This window comes from Euphorbia lathyris, chromosome 1 (assembly GCF_963576675.1).
Source record: "Euphorbia lathyris chromosome 1, ddEupLath1.1, whole genome shotgun sequence".
Classification (NCBI taxonomy): domain Eukaryota; kingdom Viridiplantae; phylum Streptophyta; class Magnoliopsida; order Malpighiales; family Euphorbiaceae; genus Euphorbia; species Euphorbia lathyris.
Genome location: NC_088910.1, coordinates 79,044,185 through 79,062,029, shown reverse-complemented (window position 1 = coordinate 79,062,029; position 17,845 = coordinate 79,044,185). Strand labels below are relative to the sequence as shown.

The 17,845-nt window shown below is 35.7% G+C and overlaps 1 non-coding gene across 1 annotated transcript; it reads right to left on the bottom strand.

The window, feature by feature from the left end:
- Positions 1–1,647: 1,647 nt before the first annotated feature.
- Positions 1,648–1,754, bottom strand: LOC136215948 (small nucleolar RNA R71). The gene has a single exon (XR_010682950.1). It is a non-coding gene; the product is annotated as a small nucleolar RNA R71 (small nucleolar RNA).
- Between the last annotated feature and the right edge of the window lie 16,091 nt (positions 1,755–17,845).

Here is a 17,845-nt window from a genome sequence, read left to right as displayed (position 1 = left end):
AAAGAGAGGAATAATGATATAGTGTGATATATGCGTAGAAGAAAGAGATTAGTGTAGAATTTATGCAGAAATTCCGAATCAAGTGATTCAGAAGTTAGATTTCGATTCTGTTCAAAAGCAATATGATGTACACACATTGTTTACAAAATAATAACAAAATCAGTAGCGTTTAGACATTGTTCCAGTTTAGTTTACATTTTGGTAGTGGACCGACCCAGTCTCTATTACGAAGATTCAGCGAGAAGATTGAGTAGAGGATTCGCCCCTGAGCCTGACAAACTTTAACGAAACCCAAGGAAAGGATTGACAACCCGTTCACTTGCACGCCGTCGAAGAATTCAATGCTCCATGTTCTCTGTAAACTTGTATCAATTTATATTTCATCTAATAAAGTCTGTTCTATTCGATAGATTTTTATGCAGCGCTTATGGTAACCAATCCACTAAAGTGACTGCTGGTGTTTTCATTAAAACGTATTTAATCCAAAATCTTTACAAGGAAACTTTTTTGAACACTTAGGCAAATTATTATCTCGGTAGAGTTTTAATTTGGTTAAGGGCAATTATCCCGGATAAGGGTTTTGTCGCGTTCAAAGCCTATTAATTAGAGGTTCCGTCATTTTTTTCATCTTTATAATTCGTACAAAGTTTAAAGTTGTTTTCTTTGCTTAATGCAAACAAATATACTTGTTTACTTTTCTAAAGTACTAAAACGTTCCTGTTTTGCAAATTCATTTTTAATCAGATACTTTCTAACATCTTCACATTCTAATCTAATTCTCATTCTAGCAATTTCAAAACCAAAACCGATTAAACGATTTTCCATATTATAAACCTTAAAAGTAAATTTAACCGATTGTAAATAAGTTTTGTTAAAAAACGTTCCCTGTGGGATCGATATCTTTTATTACTACAAGCGTATACCGTGCACTTGCGGAAATCACTCAACAAGTTTTTGGCGTCGTTGCCGGGGAACGTCAAAATTTTTGACAAAATTTTAAATTTTTCGTGTTTTATTACGAATCTAGGTTTATTCATACTTATTCAAACTTTTATATTTTATTTATTTTCAATTACTAACATATTTATTTTTCAAATTCTGTTTTATAGGTAGTTTCGGTTCGTGCGAAATTTCAAGTTCATGCGCAGTTCTCGAAGTTCGGGCACGTCACCAGATCCTATTGAACCAGAAATTGAAAGAACCCTTAAAAAGAACAAGAAAGAAAAGAAAAATAAAAACAAAACCCCAATAAAAACTAAAATTACCGAGCCAGAAGTTATGGCCACACTTATGGATTACGCTAGGCCAGGAGTGGCCGGTGTAACAAACAGTATAGTTAGACCCCAAATTAATGCAAACCAATTTGAAATTAAGCCTGCGTTGCTTAATATGTTGCAAAATAATGTAACGTTTTACGGGTTACCTAACGAAAATCCTGATACCCATTTGACAAATTTCTTAGAAATTTGTGACACTTTTAAAATACCAAATGTGACTGCAGAAGCAATCAATCTTCGCCTTTTTCCTTTTACTTTGAAGGATCGAGCCAAAGAATGGTTAACTTCTATGCCAGCCGCATCAATTGAGACTTGGGAGCAATTAGCCCAAGCATTTTTATCGAAATTTTTCCCTTTAGCAAAAACCACAAGAGTCATTAAAGAGTTAACGTCTTTTTCTCAAAATGATAGTGAAACTCTTTATGAGGCTTGGGAACGTTTTAAAGAACTTCAACGTTTATGCCCACACCACCAATTGCCCGCTGAACTTTTAATGCAAACATTTTATAATGGACTAAATCCTACAACTAGAGGTTCATTGGACGCTATGTCTGGAGGGTTATTTATGAAGAAAACATCTGCCCAAGCAAGGGAACTTTTGGAGGAAATGGCAATCAACAGCAGTATGTGGCCCGCGGAACGTGGACACCTACCATCAGCGAAACCATCATCCTCAACTACATCATCAGTTAAAGGTATAGTGAATCTTGATCCAGTAGCGATGTTGCAAGCCCAATTTTCTGTCTTGTCGCACAAAATTGATAGGTTTATGGCACCGTGTGATCCTAATGGTCAACCAATCCGAACAGATGTGGATTACGAAGGTATGAGTGAAATTGAACAGGTAAACTTTGTCCAAGGACAAAACCAAACTAATAACCCTTATTCCAATACATATAATCCTGGATGGAGAAATCATCCTAACTTTAACTAGAGGGATAATAATAATGCTAATGCTAATCAAAATCGTACTACCAATTATCAAAATCAATCCAGAGACACGATTAGCACTTTATCTTCTAAAATCGACAAATTCATTGATGCTATGAGCGGAAAAATAAGTAATCACGACTATGGTTTTAAACGGATCGAGAATAAATTCGATCAGCTTATTAAAAACCAATCATCTAGCATCCATAATTTGGAGATTCAAATTGGACAACTCGCTAAATCAATTCCATCCCGCAAAGAGGGAAGTCTTCCAAGCCATACGGAAGAAAATCCGAAAGAGCATGTTAAGGCTATCACTCTTCGTTCAGGGAAAAATTATTCAGGCCCGGAAATGCCCGGAAATTCGACTTTACCTAGAACTGATTTACCGAAGCCCAAAGAGGATACATTAAAACAAAAAGATGCACCGATTGACTCTAGTACAAAAACTTTTGTACCCAAACCACCTTTTCCACACAAAATCCGCAACAAGGACTATGACAAACAAAATTTAACATTTTTAGATAAACTTAAAAATTTGCATATTAATTTGACGTTTATGGATGCAATTACGCAAATTCCCAATTATGGTAAATTCCTCAAAGATTTAATTTCAAAGAAAATCAGTTGGGAAGGAATTTCATCCATTTCACTAACTGAAGATTGTAGTTCGATTGTGTCAAGCAATTTGCCCACTAAACTCAAGGATCCCGGATGTTTTACCATTCCGTGTAAATTGGGAGATATTGAATTTCCCAGTTGTCTCTGTGATTTAGGAGCAAGCATTAACTTGATGCCATTATCTATTTTTAATAAGTTAGGCTTAGAAGAAGACATCAAACGTACCAATATGGTTTTGCAATTAGCGGATCAAACCACTAAAAGACCATACGGTATAATTGAGGATGTTTTAGTTAAAGTTGACAAATTTATTTTTCCTACCGATTTCGTTATTTTAGATTTTGCTTATGATGTAAATTGTCCGCTAATCTTTGGTAGACCGTTCATGAACACGGGACGTGCTCTAGTTGATGTGTTGGAAGGGAAAGTAGTTTTACGAATAGGTGATGATAAGATTGAGTTTGATATGAATCAAGCGATGAAATATCCTATGGAGAATTTCGCTTGTATGAAACTTGATTTAATTGAAGAATGTGTAAATGACATTGTTCAAAAAGAAGAAATAATAGAACCTATAATGAGTGAGGAACTAGAAGATAAGGACCCAGAACATTTGATTCGAGAAGATGGACCAGTTCCGCCTTCAATTATAGTTCCACCTAAATTAGAACTTAAAGAATTACCAAGTCATTTGAGGTACACTTTCTTAGGCGAAGGCGATTCTCTACCTATTATTATCTCTAACAAATTAACACAAGTCCAAGAAGAGAAATTGAAAGAAGTTGTTAGAAATAGGATAAGAAGTATGGGTTGGCAAATTTCAGACTTAAAAGGTATTCATCCAAGCATTGTAATGCACAGAATTCATTTAGAAGAAGATAAGCCACCTAAAGCGGATAGGCAAAGACGCCTAAATCCGAACATGAAAGAAGTAGTAAAAAATGAGATTACTAAACTTCTGGACAATGGAATCATCTACCCTATCTCAGATAGTGAATGGGTTAGTCCAATCCATTGTGTACCTAAAAAGGGAGGCATAACAGTTGTAAGGAATGAAGAAGGTGAATTAATACTTACGCGAACCACCACTGGTTGGAGGGTTTGTATAGATTATAGAAATTTAAATAAAGCAACTAGGAAAGATCATTTTCCTCTTCCTTTCATTGATCAAATGATCGAAAGGATAGCTGGTCATGCTTTCTACTGTTTTCTTGATGGTTACTCCGGATTCTTTCAAATATACATTTACTCGGATGACCAAGATAAAACAACCTTCACATGTCCTTACGGAACATTTGCATATAGAAGAATGCCCTTTGGTCTATGTAACGCACCTGCAACATTTCAATGTTGTATGACTGCGATTTTTAATGATTTCATTGAAGATATTATGGAAGTTTTTATGGACGATTTTTCAGTTTATGGAGATTCTTTTGATTCGTGCCTAGAAAACTTGGATAAAGTTCTGTCTAGGTGTGAAGAAACAAATTTGGTATTAAACTGGGAAAAATGTCATTTCATGGTTGACGAAGGAATTGTTTTAGGTCACAAAATATCTGAAAAAGGATTAGAAGTAGATAGAGCAAAAACCTCAGTAATAGAGAAATTACCCCCTCCAACTTCTGTTAAGGGAGTAAGATCATTCTTAGGACATGCTGGTTTTTACAGAAGATTTATTAAAAAAATTTCTGTAATTTCCAAACCACTTACTAATTTACTCATGAAAGATTCAACCTTTGATTTTAATGAAGAATGCGTTAAAGCGTTCGAAACATTGAAAACAGCTTTAGTCAGTGCACCTGTTATTGCTAAACCCGATTGGGATTTACCATTTGAAATTATGTGTGATGCAAGTGACTTAGCTGTCGGATGTGTTTTAGGACAAAGAAAGGATAAGAAACTTCATGTCATTTATTATGCAAGTCACACACTGTCTGGTGCACAATTAAACTACACCGCAACAGAAAAAGAAATGTTAGCCGTAGTTTTTGCATGTGACAAGTTTAGGTCATATTTATTAGGTTCAAAAGTTATTATTTATACTGATCATACAGCATTAAGATATTTATTTGCTAAAAAGGATGCAAAACCACGTCTAATTAGATGGGTTTTATTGTTGCAAGAATTTGATATAGAAATTAAAGACAAAAAGGGAGTTGAAAACCTTGTCGCCGATCATCTATCGAGACTTGAAGATGAAAACGGTCCTATAGGTGAAACTACCGGTATACGAGATGATTTCCCTGATGAACACCTCTATCAAATAAAAAGTGCCATGTCACCATGGTATGCAGATATTGCTAATTATCTTGCAGCCAATATTGTTCTGGAAGGATTAGATTTCCAACAAAAGAAGAAATTTTTCTTCGATATTAAACGATATTTTTGGGAAGATCCCTTTTTGTTCAAGACTTGTGGTGACGGGATAATTAGGAGATGCGTTGGTGAAAATGAATACGAATCCATAATGTCGGAATGCCATTCTAGTTCTTATGGAGGACATAATGGAGTTAACAAGACAACTGCTAGAATATTTGAAAGCGGTTTCTTTTGGCCTACGATGTTTAAGGACGTCCGTTCATTTATCACTCGTTGTGATAAGTGCCAAAGAATAGGAAATCTAGGAAGGAAAGATGAGATGCCCCTCACAACCATATTAGAAGTTGAAGTCTTCGATATGTGGGGAATAGATTTCATGGGACCTTTTCCCCCTTCCAATGGTAAAACTTACATATTAGTTGCCGTCGATTATGTTTCGAAGTGGGTTGAAGCAATTGCAACCCCGACAAACGATTCTAAAGTTGTCGTTAATTTTCTTGATGATATATTCTGTAGATTTGGTTGTCCAAGAGTTATCGTTAGTGATGGAGGTACTCATTTTATAAACAAGAGTTTTGAAACGCTTATGAAAAAATATGGAGTACGCCACCGCGTATCAACGCCGTACCATCCTCAGTCAAATGGTCAGGCGGAAATATCAAACAGAGAACTCAAATGGATTCTCGAGAAAACGGTTTCATCTTCTAGAAAAGATTGGTCTTCTAAACTCAATAATGCGCTATGGGCATACCGTACTGCATTTAAAACGCCAATAGGAATGCCTCCGTACCGTTTAGTGTATGGTAAGGCATGTCATTTGCCAGTCGAATTAGAACATAAAGCCTATTGGGCTATTAGAGAACTAAACTTTGATTTGCGACAAGCAGGTAAGAAACGTTTGCTCAATTTGAATGAGTTAGATGAGTTACGTCATCTATCTTACGAAAATGCAAAGATTTATAAAGAAAAAGTGAAAAAATGGCATGATGCCAAAATTAAAGTCAAACACTTTAATGTTGGGGATAAAGTGTTGTTATTTAATTCACGACTTCGTTTATTTTCAGGAAAACTTAAGTCCAGATGGTTAGGACCATATTTAGTCGTAAAAACATTCGATTACGGTTCTTTAGAACTGGAAGGTCCTACCGGAGTTCGATTCAAAGTTAATGATAATCGATGTAAGATCTATTACGAAAATATTTCCCAACTAGGAATTGAGTTCGTAACAAGATTATCTGACATATGAATTACTCAGTTTATTTTACACAGTTTATTTTGTTTTTTTTTATATATTTTTGTTCATTTATTTTATTTTATTTTATTTATTTTATTTTTTTTTTCAAAATACCAATTTTATGATTAGATGACTTTATGTTATGATTTAAATGCATAAAATATTTATATTTCATGATTTTAGATTTAATTTTTAGGAAATTAAGATGAATTTGAAGTTTCAGGCAATTCTCTGCCGAGAATTTAGAATTCCCTGCAGAGAATTTAGAATTCCCTGCCGAGAATCCCTTTATTTAAGAATGTCACAAACAGGTTCGGATTTCTCTGTTCATACCGAGAATTTTAAATTCTCTACCGTGAATCGGGAGGTAGCTTAGACGCCTGATTTCCGCAAGGAAATCAGCGTGTCGCGACCGCGGCTTTGCCATTTGCGGTCGCGACACGCGTGTTTCCTGCACTATCAGGTCTGAAACACTCTAACCTTTTCGACAAACCTCTTGGGAATTGAAACATTAAGTTTTTTCATTCCCGAAAGGTGCAATTTATACCTTTTCATAATTAAAACGATACCTCTTTTCATCTTAAACTCTTATAAATTAATCTTAGAGGATTCAGGTTCTGTTCCAATTCTTTTTATCTTTGTCAGAACTCTAATTTTCTTCGCAAACACCGTTCTTTGTTAAAGTAACACTAACTTTGCACCATGCCTACCAAATACAAATCACCTAGGCACAATACTGCCTCAATCAACAAACGCCCAGACTTATCCAAGCGATATGGGGCGCCTTTTCCTATCTTCAATCACGATGAAGGTAGGCGTTATTGGAATCACCGTTACAAATTCTTCACCGGAATGTTGTATATGGATGAATTCCTTAACAACCAACTTGGAATTACTGATGACATGAGCCGCTATATGGAGCGCCTAGGGTGGACAAAATTCGCCCAAATGCGATTTCCGATAATAGGCGACTAGATACTCGAATTCTTCTGTACCGTGCGTTTTACTAATAAACGACGAGTACGTCTCAGTTTTCGTCGAGAAGGCGAAATCTTCACTTTCGGTTATCCTGAGTTGCATGCTTGGTTTGGTTTTCCCCCGAGGGATACAATCAAACGTCATCCTGGACGAGACATGACATCCTCGGATATTTGGAGAATGCTCACTGGATTCTGGCGATTCAATTCAAAACTCGCCTATAATCATTCTTTTCGCTCCAACTCCATGCTGTATTTACACAAATTTCTGTGTCACAGTTTATTCGGGCGCACATTCAGTAGTGTGGTCCGTGACACAGATTTGTATGTTCTTGGAGATATATTCCAGGGAAATGCAGTGGATTCTTCCAAAATTCTGATGGAGGGTCTTGTTGCCGCCTCTCGATCCAAAGATAAGAAGATTGGGTTCGGCAATATAATCTGTGGAATAATTCTCGGTTCAAAGGGTACTATTGATGTTCCCTGGAGTGATGATGAATTCTTCCCGACAATTGACTATGAATTTCTCGAGCACGAAGGACTTGTGAAACGTGTCTTTCGAGTAGGGCCTCAATTTCTGTCTACACCGGAACGTGAAACTTTCGTGCAGTTTCAAATTGATCGTATTACGGCCAGAAATATCCCGTTAGATAGGGATGAATATGTAGAATAGTTTCTGTTTTTCATTTTTTTTTGTATATATTTTTTTGTTTTGTCTTAATTATTGGTTTGTTTTCATTATTTGTACATATGTTACAATAATAAAAATCTTATTTAGTTCAATTCTTAATTTTTATCCATTTGATCCATTATCTATACTTAGCATATTTCATATGGGTACTTTCTAATTTTTCATAATCAAATTAAGATAAAAAGGATTCACTTGAACAAATATGGTTTTCTATTTTTCCACACGTATATCCACATTTAATTCAATTTGTAACTCAATTTATTTTTAATAAATTAAGTTATCATTTAATCAATTCAATTCATGTATTAAATATGTATTACCATGCACTTATTATGCATTTAATATGGTTCTCTTAACTTATATGCATAAATGAACATTTAAGTTTCATTAATTACTCATAAATCATTTTATTATACTTTAATTCATTTTATTAAGGTAAAACCTTTGGTTTTCCTTGGAATTAATGACATTTATTTAAGTTTTAAGTGCAGGAACCCTTCATATTAAGTTCAGGAACCATTTCCTCAACAAAATTGCACAAACCATGTCAAAAGGCACTAAAATAGGCCATTTTTACCAATTCTCTACCGAGAATTTATTAATTCTCGGTATGAGCAGCAACTTTGGCAAGATTTCAGGGCGAATATTGCCTGAAATTCGCGTGCCGCGGCCACGGCTTTGCCATTCGCGGTCGTGACACGCATATCTTTTGCCCATTTCAATCCGATTTTAACTCTAAATTTTGCCTATTCCTATTCCTCTTCTACCTATTCACCTACCTATACAACCCTATATAAACCTACCTCTTACACAAACCTCACATCACCTCTATTTTTACCCAATCCCTTACTCTAAACTCTTCCCCAAAAATCTACTTTTACTCTTCCCAATTTATTCACTCCAATTTCTATCCTCTTTTCTATTCAATCAATCCCATATTCCAAACCCCCAAACTCATCTTCAAGCTTTGCTTTCTCTCTCAATTTCTTCTTCTTCTTCTCAAACCCTAAACACTCAAACCACCATCACCATGGTTAGGACTAAGCATGTTGGTAACAAGCCCGCTGTTACGGAAGCTAATCGCCTTCGGGTTCAATGCGGAGCTTATTTTGACATATATTCAGAGGAAGAAGCCGCTCGTTGCAAACATTTTTCTCAAGCCGACCGCCAATTTGTTGATATGCACTTCTTAGACTTCCATTTAGTAAGAACGTTGAATTTCTCTACTCGAATTGATGCCTTTATTGAAGCATTGGGTTGGCAAGAATTCGTTAATATGCGTTTCCCGCGTATTAATGAATATGTGGTGGAATTTTTGGTCACTTTGACCATGAACAAAAAGAAAACTTCAATCTCCTTTAGGAATAATGGTATACCTTACACCATTAACTATGAAGCAATGGGAAATATGTTTGGTTTCCCTACTTCTGATTTTTATGATAAGCCTAAAGATTTTGATAATGATGCGGTTTGGCAAACTCTTTCGGACCAAGATTATTTTAATTCCAAAAACACTTCAAGCAAGTTGATTAAGGACAATTGTGTGTTCTTCTTTCATAAGTATTTGAGTTTCTCCTTGTTTGGCCGTGTTGAGATTTCAAAGGTTCAGGTTCGGGATTTGTATGTTTTGGATAGTTTGCTTAAAGGTTTGAGGATTGATAGCATTGGCATAATATTTGATAATTTGTTCCGTGCTTCGAGGGCTACTACCATTCAGATCCCTCTTTGTAATTTTATCACCGGTATTGTGTTGGGAGCTCGGGGTGAATTGGCCGATTATGACATGTCCACCTACCGTGGGTATGTTCCACTTTTGGACATCTCGGCTCTTGAGCGAGCTCATTTATTGCTTCCGCAAGGACCTCCCGTCTTTATTTCATATGCTACCCGAATTGCCCATCTTCGTGGCACTATGGGTGGTGGCGCTTCAAGTTCACAATTTGTAGGTACAGAAGGCGGCGGAGAGGCGGAAGGCGAGGAGGATGAACCACCGGCTCAAGCACAACCCCAAGCACCTCTAGGAGCGGATGATCCGGTAGATTTGCGGAGGATTTTGGACCAAATCAATTCCAACAATCGTCAAATGAACTTGAGAATTGATGATTTGGTTGAAAACAATATGGTGATGAATGACAACCTCAACCTTTTGAGGCGTGAACATCGTTCGACTCGGCATCGGATGCTTTCCTTTTTCCGACGCCGCAATATGGAGACATCACCTACACCTCCCGATTCACCACCTCAAGCTTAGGTTGTTTTTCTTTCATTTTGTTTTTATCTTGTTATAATTTGGTACAATTATCATTTTTCTATGTTTGGTACAATTTTCCATTTTTAATTTTATGTTGAATGTTTAATTTGCTCAATTTCCATCTTTGTTTCGTATGCCTTATTTCGTATTTATTTTTTATGTTTTCTCCATTTTTGCACCAATGAGGACATGGTCCAATTTAAGTGTGGGAGGAGATATACATATATCATTTCCACATATACGAATAAATGCAACAAAAATATTATTTTGCAAAACGAATAAATGCAACGAATAATCTTATACAAATGCAACACATTTTATTTTTCATATGTTCATAAATTAACCATAAGTTAATATGATTATTTGTTTAGGTTATCATTATCGTTAGAAAGAATATTTCTATACGTATACGGGTAATATATTTTTTTTTCAAATTTTTCTTTTTCACAAATCTCCGATACGATTTTAAGTAAAATTGTCTCGAGTGAATGTATTTTAAGTAAAAAATTCTTTATTCAATCTCTATTTTATATCATGTAATTCATGATAGAATAAATCTTATTTTAAATTTTCAATTAGGTTTATAGGCATTAAATTGAACTAACAATTTTAGCTCGGTTTGATTTCATCTTACATTAACACTAATTGAAGTTTGTAATGGAACTTTTGCCATAATACATGTTAAATTTTAAGTCAATATAGGATGAATGTGCTATTTTTCTTTTTCCTAAAATTCAATTATATTTCATATTAATTAATCAATTAGTTGAATTCTTAACTTTTGGCCACGATTCAGACCAACCTTATCACAATCGAGGTATGAAAGGAAAGAAAATTAAGTACCGTTTACTTTTGGCCACGGTTGCGACCACCCTTATCACAATCGAGGTATGGAAGGAACGTTAAAAAAAATATATAAAAAATTAAGCGTGTATAAGTTTAAAGTAATGATTGCGTCCACCCATGGCATGGTCGGTACCTCTTAAGCAAACACAAAGCTATAAAATACGTATAAGGTTACGGTTGAAACCACCCTTATTTCGGGCGTAACCAAGCAAATAAAATCAAGTGCTTATTCATTTTAATATATCTCATATATTAGTTAGGTTTGGGAAAGGAAATTTTTGTCGTATAGAACCCATAGAGGTGAAAAACTCAATAACATGCGTGCTTATATCGTCCTGAATGCTTCAATTCAAAATTGGAAATACAAGACGAATGATATATCGTATATTATACTAAGTTAGTTTGATATTTTGCGTATAAATTTGCCATGCGAAGTAAGTCTTTTCGGCTTAACTAATTTAAAAGGTAATACAAGATATATATTTTATTTTTCATAAAGAAATTAGTTAGAGAATAAATTCAGTGAAGTTTTGTTCGGGACTAGCAAAAGATTAAGTGTGGAGATTTGTTAAGCCCAAAATATACCTAAAATATCATCAATAATTACATCAATATTGCTACGAATTTATGCTATTTATAACTGTTTAGAATACTTTTACTCTCGAATATGTTTCTTTTGTGCAAGGTATATAAATATTTGGTAAAATCCAAATAGGAGTAAAAAGAGCTCAAAAATAGAAGAAAAGCCCTACAAAAGGAGTCAAAGACGACGAAAATTAATAACGCCAAGTCGAGGACACGAACGAGAGCTGAAAAACCGAAAAAGCTCCGTGCCGCGACCGTGGCCCCCCCATTCACGGTCGCGACACGCGTCCTTCAGCCTTTTTTCCCTTCGTTCGAAGTACAATTGATGCTCCCCCATTCTCGGTAGAGAATTTAATATTCTCGGTACGAGCAGGAGATTTTAGAAGCCTAGTTACACACTTTCGTTTTCGACGAAACGTGATCGTTCGGGTGGATAAAGACGATCCTTCACAACGGACACGACACTTCAATCAAGACTCTTCAACATCTATAAATAAAGAGTTGATGGAGAGTTGAAAGAGAGGAATAATGATATAGTGTGATATATGCGTAGAAGAAAGAGATTAGTGTAGAATTTATGCAGAAATTCCGAATCAAGTGATTCAGAAGTTAGATTTCGATTCTGTTCAAAAGCAATATGATGTACACACATTGTTTACAAAATAATAACAAAATCAGTAGCGTTTAGACATATTGTTCCAGTTTAGTTTACATTTTGGTAGTGGACCGACCCAGTCTCTATTACGAAGATTCAGCGAGAAGATGGAGTAGAGGATTCGCCCCTGAGCCTGACAAACTCTAACGAAACCCAAGGAAAGGATTGACAACCCATTCACTTGCACGCCGTCGAAGAATTCAATGCTCCATGTTCTCTGTAAACTTGTATCAATTTATATTTCATCTAATAAAGTCCGTTCTATTCGATAGATTTTTATGCAGCGCTTATGGTAACCAATCCACTAAAGTGACTGCTGGTGTTTTCATTAAAACGTATTTAATCCAAAATCTTTACAAGGAAACTTTGTTGAACACTTAGGCAAATTATTATCTCGGTAGAGTTTTAATTTGGTTAAGGGCAATTATCCCGGATAAGGGTTTTGTCGCGTTCAAAGCCTATTAATTAGAGGTTCCGTCATTTATTTCATCTTTATAATTCCTACAAAGTTTAAAGTTGTTTTCTTTGCTTAATGCAAACAAATATACTTGTTTACTTTTCTAAAGTACTAAAACGTTCCTGTTTTGCAAATTCATTTTTAATCAGATACTTTCTAACATCTTCACATTCTAATCTAATTCTCATTCTAGCAATTTCAAAACCAAAACTGATTAAATGATTTTCCATATTATAAACCTTAAAAGTAAATTTAACCGATTGTAAATAAGTTTTGTTAAAAAACGTTCCCTGTGGGATCGATATCTTTTATTACTACAAGCGTATACCGTGCACTTGCGGAAATCGCTCAACAGGTTCTTAAAAGACAAAATTTGGAATAGAGTGAACAACTGGAAGGAGAAATTTCTATCAAGGGCGGGTAAGGAGGTGCTTATCAAATCGGTTCTACAATTTTTTTTTTTTTTCATTCTAGACTTAGCAAACATGATGCGGAAATTCTTTCAACACCCTAATATTTTTCTTCTTTTAATACTTCTAGTATTGCATTGTTGTCTTGTGGTATATTTCTCTATCTTGTAACTTATTACTTCTTTTTTTTTTTGTTAAACCATCCGGTACTCCAAACCACATTGGCCGACTAATCTGGATTCGGGGCGGGTCCAAGGATTACGGTATTTAAACCCCTCCCAATCGCCGTTGTGGGGACTTATTACTTCTTTTTAACTTTGTTTTTTTAATTATTTAAGATATTTTAATTTATTTGAGAGTTGAATATACTTAATATAGAGGTGCTCCCTTCAATCCAAATCATTCTAAATATTTTAAATTAGAGATTTTTAATCATTATAAATAACTTTTAATGATAGGCTTTTTAATCATTGTAAATATTTTAATGAGTGGATTTTTAATCATTGTAAACATTTCTAATGAGCGTATATTCAATCATTGTAAATATTTTTAATGAGTGTATTTTTTATCATTATAAATATTTTTAATAAGGGTAAATGTCTACTCATTGTAAGTTTATAATGAGCGGAATTATTCCGCTCATTAATACTTTTAGTAAGAAGGGCTTCCTCAAGGGGAATATTCCGCTCATTAAAAACTTTTAATGAGTGGAATCAGACTTTTAATGATGGGTTTTCCTGTCATTAAATCCCCTTTTTCTTGTAGTGCTACTTACCTAATGAGTATATTCCTAATACCTAGTGAACTCTGTGATGATATCCATAAGATCCTAAATAGATTTTGGTGGAAATCATCGGGTACAAACCCCTCAGGTATTCATTGGAAAAAATGGGAGAGCATGTGTATTCCTAAAAATAAGGGAGGAATGGGTTTTAGAAATATTCACTTGTTCAACTTAGCCCTGTGAGCTAAACAAATTTGGAGGATAATTCAAGAACCTCACTCACTGATTGCCAGAATACTGAAGGCTCGGTATTTTCCTAAAGAAGAGTTCCTCCAAGCAGGGATAGGACACAATCCGTCATTCATTTGGCGGAGTATTTTAGCAGGACGCTCTCTTCTCCGTGATGGTCTACGATGTAAGGTTGGATCAGGTCATTCTATCTGCATTTGGGACAGTCCATGGCTTCCGGACGACTCAATTCCACTACCCACCAGTTAGAAACAGGTGGACTGCCAAGCGGTTCACGTGAGCGACCTTAAAGGGGATCACGGTAATTGGAATACGGGTTTAATCCACAATATTTTCAATGACAGAGATAGGAAATTAATCCTGTCTATCCCGAATAGAACCCATAGAGGTGTTGATACTTGGTTCTGGCAATTCACTCCGACCAAGCTTTACTCAGTAAAAAGCGGATACTGGACGGCGGTCAATAAGGCAGCAGAAGAGCCGATAATCGCAGACCAAGTTAATTGGCATTTACTTTGGAAATTACATGTTGCTCCTAAAGTGAAAAATTGCATATGGAGATTACTTTCTCAAAGCCTCCCAACAATGGCTAACCTGGCCAAACGTCGCAGTACACTTCCGAATAAATGTCCGGTCTGTGATACGGTAAATGAAAACGAATCTCACATTTTTGTCTCATGTATGTTTGCTAAACAGGTATGGGGGCTGTTTTTCTCTGATAGTCGTATGGACGACATCAATGATGTGGGCGAGTGGTTCTCGAGATTACTCGGTAATTCATTGTCTGTTGCGGAATCCGTTGCCGGGATACTGTGGAATTTATGGAAATACCGCAACAAGGTGGTATGGGAAAAGAAATGCAGCCTTCCGTCGACAGTCCTTGCAGCAGCTACAACATATTCTTTAGGATGGAAGAACGCCCAAGCAAAGTTCAAAGTTGCAGCTCCTGCAACAGTAGAAACACAGGTGAAATGGCAAAAACCGCCCTTGGGTCATCTGATATGCAACGTAGATGCAGGCATCAACGCAGAGGAGACATTCTGTACATACGAAATGATTATTCGGGATAATAAAGGGGAATGTATTCATGCTAGGAATGCGGGGATGGCAGAGTCGAGTGACCCCACCCTTGCAGAAGTATTGGCAATAAGAGAAGCCCTCAGTTGGATCAAAGCTCTAAATTTATCTCAAGTAATGATTCAGTCAGATTGTCTAAACGTGGTACAGACTATACATTCTAAGGCATCTAACCTTTCATACTTATCTGATGTTATTCAAGACTGTAAAGGTATTCTTCAAGATCTGAACTTTCTTTCGATCTCATTCATTAAGCGATCAGCGAATCTCGCAGCCCATTCTTTAGCAAAAGCTGTTAGATCTAGGACTGATTGGGGTGAGTGGGCATGTCCACCACCTTTTCTTATCGATGTTTTAAGCTCCGATTTAAGTTAATAATATTCTTTATTCTTTCAAAAAAAAAGGAAAATATAGATCAAAGATAAATTAATCCTCTTTTTTTAAAACTTTTTGTACCTCAAAAGAACCCTCTAGATCTACATTACAAACTCAAATGACGTCGGAAAAGAGATCCCAATCGCTTCTTCACATTTTTACTTCAGACCCACATTAAAAACTAAGGAAACAGAAAGAAATCAAATGAAACTGAGTGATACTTAGTGGAACCGAGTAAAACTTAGTGGAATCGAGTCTGAAATCAAGTGAAACTTGGTGTAATCATCTGGAAGCGTTCAAAGCCGAGTGAAGCTTAGTGAAATCATATGAAAATGAGTGAAATCGAACATAATCATTCAAAATAGTAAGGAAAGGGTCCTTAGTTTTAGTACCAAATAATGAAATAGGAGAAGAGGATTTCCGCCATTTGAATTCTAGGGCGAGACAACCACTTAGGCTCATTTGTTATTGGGATTTCAGGAAAAAGGTAAGATTAATGTTGTTGGTGTTTATTTTGTTAATTCATTATTCATTCCCTTTTATGTTGTTTAGTTTTGGGTTTATTTTTAACTCTTCTAATTTCATTATCCAATCCTTTTAAAGTTTTCTATTCCTTTTTCCATCCTTTACTATCTTGAACCTCTGTCATCCTCATAAAATTCTATTTTACTCTCTAATATCTTTCTTTCTATAATTTGCCTTCTGATTATTTTCGATGACCTGAATCAATGAATAATCATCGAAAAAGGGGTCGGAGGTCCGACGAACCCTCTCCGATGCTAAATTAAGTGAATATTTCAGGAAATATTAGACTAATTTTGCGCAATGAAGTGAAGAATTGAGTTAATAAATGATGTACTTGTGACAACTAAGTCTTAAGCTATTTATAGGCAAAATATTGTGTACATGGACACGTGGCCATGTCTAATTGGTCTTCAGATCCTACATTTATGTTCTGAAATATGTGTGAATTTAAGGAGTGTGCCTTTGGAATCTAGCATGATCATTGGTCCATGTGCCACCTTTACGCAGCTCCCAAAGAGACATTAATCAATCGAAGGTTAGTATTTGACTAAAGAGAAGTTCGTACATGGGCCTTAACGAGACTGGGTCCAAATGCTGACTTCTACATTTAGCTGAAACCCATGAATTTAAGACCCATTCAAATGATACCGTATCAGATGTCACCCCTAGTCTTATTATAAAATCCTTTAGGGTTTCATCGATCAGTACGCTGAAAAACGCATGATGTCCATGACGTCACCTTGAAATCATTAATTAGTCGTCTTCTTTGGATCAATAATTATCATTGACACACTTCATCGATCCCAAGAATAATAAAGCTAAAAACATTCCCTCTTTCCTCAGCTTTCCATAAATTGAAGAAAAAGGCGACATTCTTATCTTCTCTACTCCTTGCTCCTTGCGATTTCCACCATTGTTAAAAACTGTAAGTTTCTGTGCTTTCTCCTTTTCGTTTAACTTTCTTCATTTTTGAACTCAAATGGCTCCTCTATCATCCAAGAACAGAACCAAGAAAACTCGCGCTAGTAAATAACCAGCCATAATTAGGGATGTCAATGGGTAGTGTACCCGCGGGTACCTGACACTATCCGACCCTAATTGGATACACGTACCCTGTATAAAAGAGGATGGGACGGGTATGGGATCAAAACCATTACCTGTTAGGGTAATGTAACGGGTATGGGAATACCCCCCAGGGTACCCGGTACCCATTACCCGTGATAAAAAAAATTATATTAATAAATATCATTGTTTTTTTAGATGTAAGATGTGAGATTTGAACCTGAACCTTTTATTTGTCAACAATTGATTGATACCACTAAACTACTTTATTTTTATTAATTAAGGTTCAATTTGTTCAATTTTTATATAGATGATTTATTAAAGTTTATAGTTTGTTAAATTTGTAATATTTTTTGTTTTATTTGTTGATTCTTAACGGTTAAGGGTACCCGCGGGTACCCGTGAATTAAATGAGATAGGCATGGGATGCAAAAAGTATACCCGTTAGGGTAATGGGACGGGTACAACTAATTAAAAATAAAAGGGTAAGGGTTTGGGATTGGCATTACCCGCGGGTACCCAACTCGTTGCCATCCCTAGCCATTACTGAAGTTGTTGATGTAGAAAAAGTGGCCAAACC